Here is a 5,763-nt window from a genome sequence, read left to right as displayed (position 1 = left end):
ACTGCTCCCACTCAGAGGGTCATGTGTTCACGCCCACTGAATCAGGGGCTCCTCTCCTTAAAACTCTGTACCCACTCCCCTTAGCTCGCAAGCACCTCAACTCAGCAGACAAAGCCTGCCCGGGCCAGGCTCCTGGCCCCTCAGCCCCTGTCCCGCATTCCCCAGCCCCTGGACTCCCGAGGTACTGAATCCCTGCTCTCCTTCCTGGTCTCGCCTTGGTCTCTCAAGCCCACACCCTTCGCACATGCTGTTCCTTCTGTTTTGAATGCCTTTTCTCTCCTTGCCCACCTGGAGAGTTAACAGCCTTCACCCTGCGTGTTGCTTCTGCTAGGAAGCCTTCCTCTGTTCTCAGGAGACTTCGGTGCCCCTTCTTTGGGAGCAGACAACTCCCTGTGCAAAGCTTTTCCCACATCGAATTTTAGTGGTTAAGAGACCTCATTACACTGTGACCTAAGGGGCAGGGGACTGAGATTAATCCATAACCACAGTGCTGACACATAGTAGGTGTCCAAGAATACTTGTCAACTGAATTTACCACTTAGTGAATGGGGTGGAAGAGATGGAAGTAAGCAGAGCGGCCCCGGCCAGTGGGCTTAATTGGTTGAGCATTGTCCCAGGCACCCAAAGGTCCTGGTGCGATTCCAGGTCAGGGCACATGGCCGGCTTTCGGATTGAGTGCTCAGTCCCCAGTAGGGGGCATGCAAGAAGCAGCCAATTGATGTTTCTCATATCAATGTTTCTCTCTCTCCCTCTCCTTTCCTGTCTCTCTCTTTTTTTTTTTTGTTAATCCTCACCCAAGGATATTTTTCCATTGATTTTTAGGGAGAGTGGAAGGGAGAGGGGAAAGACTGATAGAAACATTGATGTGAGAGAAACACATCGATTTGTTGCCTCCTGCACGAACCCCAACCAGGGTCTGGGCTGGGGAGGAGCCTGCAACCAAGGTTATGTGCCCTTGACTGGAAGCGAACCTGGGACCCTTTGGTCCACAGGCCGGTGCTCTATCCACTGAGTCAAACCAGCTGGGGCTCCTTTCCTGTCTAAAATCAGTAAAAACATTTTTTGAAGCTATTTTATTTTTTATATTTATTTTTGTTTTCTTTTCTTTTGGGTTTTTTTGGGGGCGTGTGGGGGGGGGGTAATGAGGGAATGAGGACACATATGCAATACCTTAATCAACAAAGAAATTTTTAAAAACATTAAAAAAACTAAGCAAAAGGGAGCACCAGGTCTGAGGAGGAAAGGCATTCCAGTGGTAGCTATCAAGGAAGGCCCCCTGGGGAAAGTGACTAGGCTGCTGACAGTGTACAGAACTCGCTGGTCACGGCGCAGGGAGGAAAGGTCTTCTGACAGGAGTAGGGACGTTTGTAGCCAACGTTCACTGAGCACCTCACTCTAAGTCCTCACAGACATTATTACTCATCGAATCGTCAACACCACAGGAGGCTGGCACTGTGATCACCCCATTTCACAGGCGGGGAAAGTGACATTCAGTTGCTGTGCAAGGCATATAGGTCAGATTCGATGGGAGGGACAGAGCAGCCAGAGTGAGACAGAAAGTGGGATTTGACTTTATACAGTGGGGAAGCTACTTGAAGAATTGATGCTGATGATGTCCTGGTTGGTTTTCTCAGTGGTCAGAGCATCAGCCCCCAAGACTGAAGGGTCGAGGGTTCGATTCCCGGGCAAGGACACATACCTAGGTGCCGGTTCGATCCCTGCGTGTGAGGTGTCTCTCTCATATCAATGTTTCTCTCTCTCCCCTGCCAACCTCCCTTCCACTCTCTCTCTAAAGATCAATGTGTCAGCCAACTTGTGGGAACGCCGAGTCAGGAACTGTGGTTCAGCTTAGCTCAGCTGACACAGCACGGGGCCACCACTTAAGGTCACCACCCAGCCCCAGGGGCGGGGTGAGGAAGGAATGGCTGGGAAGGTGGGTCAGAGCAGACTGGGATCTTGGGAAGCTTTCCTGGGACCATGGGCTGGTTTGAGAGACTGCGTGTTGAGATGGAAGTGAAGGTGGGACCTGTCCCAGGCGATGTCCTGAAGGTGTTGAGATACTCAGGCTGGGGCAGGACAGGAACCTGGGCTAGATTCTGAATTGGGTGGCGCTGGGTGTGTGTGAGGGAGACCAGGGGCTGGGGCTGAGCCTCGGGTGATGCCTGCAGATGAGACACAAATCAGGCAGAAAGGCTGCCGAATTGTGAGGGGCCAAGGGCAGGGAGGTGGGGGTAGGCGGGGGGGCAGAGCCCTGGAAGGTGGTTTGGGGACGTGGGCATCTTGGCCCTCCTTCCTGGGCAGATGCGGCTTTGACGGTGCCCGTGTTATATTCAAAGCTGGGCTATTAGGTGGCCTCCTGCAGGGATCTCTACCCACTCTCCTGTCTCCGCGTGAGGGGCAGGTCCTGCTGTTTAGGCCCAGACTCTACTCTGGAAGCTCAGCACTGGATGCTAAGTATGCAATGAGCTCTGGGTTCAGGTGGCACATTTGTCCATTCCACATGCCTTCTGAGGCCCTATTGTGTGCGGGACACTGGGCCGGGCTAGGCACCAGCCGCGAGTCTGTGTGCTCTGGCCCTGCCTGCAGGGTGTCAGGGTGCAGTCTGCTAGAGGCAGAAGAGGAACCAGGCACTGCAGGCGAGGGGAGAGGAGCACCCAGGAAGGAGGCCTCCCCAAGCCCTGGGAGGCATCCAGGAAGAAGTGGCATTTAAGTATGAGTCTGGTCAAGGCCCTCAATCTAACCATCACGAACAGGAAATCAGGACTGGCACTGGCATCGCGCTGTCTGAGGGGCCTGTCGGGCCAGCACCCGGGGTCCTCTGAGCTGCACTGCGCAGGAAACGGAGCCCGTGGCTGACAGGACAGCTAGCAGGCAGGACAGCTCGCTGTGCCAGCGGGGGCTTATTTGGGTCCCGATTTTTAAAAGAATATATATTTTATTGATTTTTTTACAGAGAGGAAAGGAGAGGGATAGAGAGTTAGATACATCGATCAGCTGCCTCCTGCACACTCCCTACTGGGGATGTGCCCGCAACCAAGGTACATGCCCTTGACCGGATTCGAACCTGGGACCCTTGAGTCTGCAGGCCGATGCTCTATCCACTGAGCTAAACCGGTTAGGGCATGGATCCTGATTTTTTGAAAATGATGATGAATTACTCTGCTCAGGCTGCCATAACAAAATACAGTGGACGGGGGAAGCTTAACGACAATAGCACTTATTTCTCACAGTGCTGGAGGCATGACATCCAGTTCAAGGTCTGTCGGGGCTCCGATTCCAGAGGAGGGGTCTCTTCCTGCTTGTCCTCGGCCACTTGTCCTCACATGGCCTTTCCTGGGCAGGGGGCCAGGGGCTGGGGGGGTAGGGGTGAGAGAGATCACTTCCTCTTCTTACAAGGCCACCAGTCCGATCAGATTTGAGCCCCACTCTTTTGACCTCATTTAACCTGAACCAACTCCCAAAGGCCCTATTTCCAAACCCAGCCACATTGGGAGTCAGGACTTAAATACGTGAACTTGGGGGACACATTTCAGGCCACAGCAGGCGATATTGCTGAAGAACTGGCCTGTGAATGCTGGCGAGTATTTGATTACATTGAGGAAGGATTGCTAAACGCCTCCTCGGGGTGATAATGGGGATATTGTCTCCCAGATACGTACACGTGCAGTTGAACTTTAAAGGATGCCAACCTCCCACCGTCAAAAGTGCAAGTGCGATTTAAGCAGCCCTCCGCGTCATGATGCGGGGCCAATTGAAAATGCCATCAAGCCCGCATTGTTCAGGGTAGACTGTATGTAACACGTATAAGACATACGTCTGCGTGCATATATAGGATACATCACCATCCTGTGAGGGTGAGTGTGAGTGTGTATGTACTTTCAGGTGCACAGGAAATGTTTAGGGGTGAAATCATCTGATGTCTGGGATTTGCTTCCAATGGTGGCGGGGGGGCGGGGGGGGTGGGGGCGGGACGGGCAATGAATGTGGCTGCACGTGAAGCAAGGCTGACCATGAGCCGGTGGCTGCTGGCCTGGGTTACAGGCTCATGGGGTGCATAAAAAGTGAAAGCTAAAGGGAGGAGGATTAGTAAAGTTTAGGGTTGGGGGAGGAGCCAGGCACCTGCTGGCAGAAATCGCTGAGGCGAAGCTCTGAGAGAGGCTGTGGCCTGTGAGCCGGGTTCACAGGCGCTGGAGCCTGAAGCGCTGCCAGGCACTCGGTGCCAAGTCCCTGCACTGCAGGACAAAGACCAGTCTCAACGGAGGCCTGGCTCAGGCCCAGCGGCCAGAACCCAGGGGGAGGGCCCGGAAGGCCTGTGAGGCTAGAACGAGGAGCGGAGGCAGTGCGACTCTGGAAGGGCTGGGAGCCCAGGCGGCCGGGGAGACTTCAGGCAGGGCCGCCCCGGCGCACTGGGAGCTGGGAAGCCCGAGGGTGGGGCAGTCAGAGCTCAGCCAGGCTCCCAACCAGCTCTCCGCCAGAACTGGGGGGCGTTCACCGTGGCTTTGGAAACATGACTTCTTTTGTGTTCTTACTGGGTGACTGGGAGCAAGTTACTTAACCTCTCTGATCCTCATTTTTTTCTTCTGAGTGGCTCAGTGGATAGAGCGTCAGCCCATGGGCTGAAGGGTCCTGGGTTCGATTCTGGTCAAGGGCACGTACTTCAGTTGCAGGCTCGATCCCTGGCCCTGGTTGGGGTACATGCAGGAAGCATGGTTCTCTCTCAATCTCCCCCTCCTGTCTACTCTCTCCTGGAATAACCATATACAGGGGCCTTGACTTACGAATTCCCGGAGACCGAGCTCGTTAAGGAGCTCGTTAACTCAAATTACTCTGTCAACTCAATGCAAAAAATCAGCCGAGAGACAGCTGGTATCTCAAAAACTGGTTAGTGGGGACACTTGTAAATCAAGGCCCCACTGTAATCTATCACTCAAATCAATGGAAAAATATCCTCAGGTGAGGATTAACAACAAAGAAATGGAGTGGTAAAATGAGGGCAGTAATAGAACCCACTTCACAAGCTGTTATGGAATGGAATGAGAAAATACTTGTAACACTATAAAGAGTGTGTTTGCTATTCTTATCATCAGCAGTTTCAGGGAGGAAGGCACCCTCCCCTGGGGCATTAAAATGAGAGCCCCAGTGGGAGGTGCCCTAGTGGGGAGGGGAGGCCATCACATACTCCTCCTGCCGGGCCTTCACAGGCTTGTAACTTATTTTTAATTTTTAATATACTTTTATTGACTTCAGAGAGGAAGGGAGAGAGAGAGGGAGATAGAAACATCAATGATGAGAGAGAATCATTGATTGGCCACCTCCTGCACACCCCCTACCGGGGATTGAGCCCGAAACCCGGGCATGTGGCCTGACTGGGAATTGAACCGTGACCTCCTGGTTAATAGGTCGATGCTTAACCACTGAGCCACGCCGGCTGGGCTACTTTTAAATTTTTGTAAGCTGTTTTCACAGCAGTGAACAGGGTCAGATGCAGAGAAGAAGTGGTTGAGGACCAAGTAGAATCCACTGAGCCCTGTAACAGGGAAAGTGTGGTTGACTAGAGATGCTCTGGCCAAGAGTCCAGCCAAGGACACAGCCCCAGAAACTACCCCCGGCCATTGCCCCCCTGTTGTGTGGCTTCTGGAACTGGGGGTCCACGGGAGCAAAAGTTCAGCCCCCATGAGGGAGGGGTGGGGCCGAGCAGACTCCTCCCTCTGCGGGGAGCACCGGCCTTTCCCCTTTGGGGCTGTGGCTCTGGGACAACTTCCT

This window comes from Myotis yumanensis, unplaced genomic scaffold (assembly GCF_028538775.1).
Source record: "Myotis yumanensis isolate MYYU_CA2020_CCGP unplaced genomic scaffold, mMyoYum1.0.hap1 SCAF_6, whole genome shotgun sequence".
Taxonomy (NCBI): domain Eukaryota; kingdom Metazoa; phylum Chordata; class Mammalia; order Chiroptera; family Vespertilionidae; genus Myotis; species Myotis yumanensis.
The sequence above is the reverse complement of the archived record's forward strand: the minus strand, read 5'-3'. Positions refer to the sequence as shown.